General features: G+C 39.2%; 1 pseudogene; it reads right to left on the bottom strand.

Annotated features, from left to right (window-relative positions):
• Positions 1-632: 632 nt before the first annotated feature.
• On the bottom strand, positions 633-1,273 carry LOC118997464 (ERO1-like protein alpha; annotated as a pseudogene).
• Positions 1,274-2,378: the final 1,105 nt, after the last annotated feature.

Below are 2,378 nucleotides of genomic sequence, written 5' to 3'. Positions count from 1 at the left end.
TCACAGATCACTTCACTCCGGTCCTTTCTTTGTCAGTTCTTTTTCTCTCAGTACTCCATTTTGAGTAGTTTCTACTTCTCTGTCTTTAAGTTCTCTAATCTTTTATTTGTAGTCTATAATTTGCTATATTTCCCCCATGAAAATTCTTACTTTTATTCCTTTTCTAAAATTTGATAATCCTGATTTTATTCAGTGTTAAACTATAAAATATGTGCCACAGTACTGAAGGATTACTTTGACTGACAATAACATACATATTTAAATTCAACTCAATTACAAAATAAAACTGCTTACTAAACAATGTAATCCTCTTTTAATGAAAGTAACTTTAGCCCTGGCTTGCATAGCTTAGTGGATTGAGTACTGGCCTATGAACCAAAGGGTTGACAGTTTGATTCCCAGTCAGAGCACATGCCTGGGTTGCAGGTCAGGTCCCCAGTAGGGGGCGTATGACAGGCAACTGCACACTGATGTTTCTCTCCATCTCTTTTTCCATCCCTTCCCCTCTCTCTAAAATTTTTTAAAAAACAAAAAATGAAAGTAACTTTATATAAAAATTTTGACTTTTAGCTTTCATTGCTCTTCTACTCTGGCCTCCATTTCCAGAAACAGGCACATTTCAACAAATTTTTTTAATGAGTATTCTGCAGCAATTTCCTGAAGTTTTCTAATTCTTTTAAACTTTTGAAATTCTTGCAAATGAAAGAAACTATGATACTATTTCTTGTTTGGTTAGATGGTATTCACTCACTTGTGAATACTCATTATACTTTCTGCATACTTGTTGTCAGTTTCTTTGAAAACAAGACCTTCAAAGCAGTGTCCAAACCCTGAGTCTGAGTATTTTCCCACATTTGACATTTAAGCTTACCAACACAACCCATAATTTTGGAAAGATTTCTATAATGCAGACTAAATTCTGCCTGTAATTATCGTGCTCCATTTTCTATCCCAAACAAAAAAATGGACATAATACAAAAGAAATGATTTGACTTTGTGAAATATTTCTGAGAACAACTTTGTTTTCTAAATATTGAACTTCATTTCCAGTGAATAGTTGAAAATCTGAGTGCCCAGGTAATGGTAATACTTTAGATAAAGGCCTTAATTTTTTTCTTTTTAAAATTATATTTTATTGATTATGCTATTACAGTTGTCTTGATTTTCCTCATTTGCCACCCACCCCCCACCCAGCACCTCCCACTCCCTCAGGCAGTTCCCCCACGTGATCCATGTCTACGGGTTATTCGTGTAAATTCTTCGGCTACTCCATTTCCTATATGGTACTTTACATCCCCATGGCTATTCTGGGACCACCTATTTGTGCTTCTTAATCCCCTCACCTCTCACCCATTCTCCCACACCCAACCCCTCTTTATCTTTAACCTTTAGCATTTTAATTATGATGCGTCTTTGGGTGGGTCTCTGTATCCATCTTGCTTAGGATTCTCTGTGCTTCCTGGATTTTCATGTTTATTTCCTTCAGCAAATTAGGGAAGTTTTCTTTTACTATTTTTTCAAATAGATTTCCAATATCTTGCTCTTTCTCTTCTCCTTCTGGCACCCCTATGAAGCGAATGTTGGATTGCTTAAAGTTGTCCCACAGGCACTATCCTCATTTTTTTGGATTCTCTTTTCTTGTTTTCTGATTGGTTGTTTTTTGCTTCCTTATGTTCCAAATCATTGATTTGATTCTCGGCTTCACCCACTCTACTGTTGTTTCCCTGTAAATTGGTCTTTATTTCAATTAGTGTATCCTTCATTTCTGATTGAGTCTTTTTTATGCTTCTGAGGTCTTCACTAAGTTCCTTGAGCATCCTTATAAACAACATTCTGAACTCTGCATGTGATAGATTGCTTATCTCCCTTTTGTTTAGTTCTTTTTCTGGAGTTTTGATCTGTTCTTTCATTTGGGCCATGTTTCTTTGTGTCCTCATTTTGGCAGCCTCCCTGTGTTTGTTTCTATGTATGAAGTGGAGTTGCTTTCACTCTGTGTCTTGGTAGTGTGACCTAATGTAGTAGGTGTCCTGTAGGCCTCCCCTGTTACCCAAGCTGGGTACTCAAGGTGCACCCTTCATGTGGGCTGAGCACACCCCTGTCTTGTAGTTGAGCCTTGGTTGCTGTTGGCAGATCAATGGGAGGGATTTACCCAGGCCAGTCAGCTGCAATGTTTGGCTGTGACCACTGACATCAGCCTCTGCCCTCCATGGAGGATCAGCTGTGCAGAGGCAGGGTGGTGGTACTCCAAAGTGGTCTGTCGCTGTTCACTGGGTGCTCTGGCCCTGGGGTTTCCTGGGTGGTGGAGGCCAAGATCAGCCCTGACCTGTGTCTTGCCGGGAAGGAAGCCATCCTTCCTGAACTATGAAGCCATGTGAGAT

Source organism: Sturnira hondurensis, unplaced genomic scaffold (genome assembly GCF_014824575.4).
Source record: "Sturnira hondurensis isolate 20B ecotype Veracruz unplaced genomic scaffold, ASM1482457v3 Scaffold0013190, whole genome shotgun sequence".
NCBI classification, from domain to species: domain Eukaryota; kingdom Metazoa; phylum Chordata; class Mammalia; order Chiroptera; family Phyllostomidae; genus Sturnira; species Sturnira hondurensis.
Note: the sequence above shows the minus strand (reverse complement) of the source record. Positions and strands in the feature narration are given on the sequence as shown.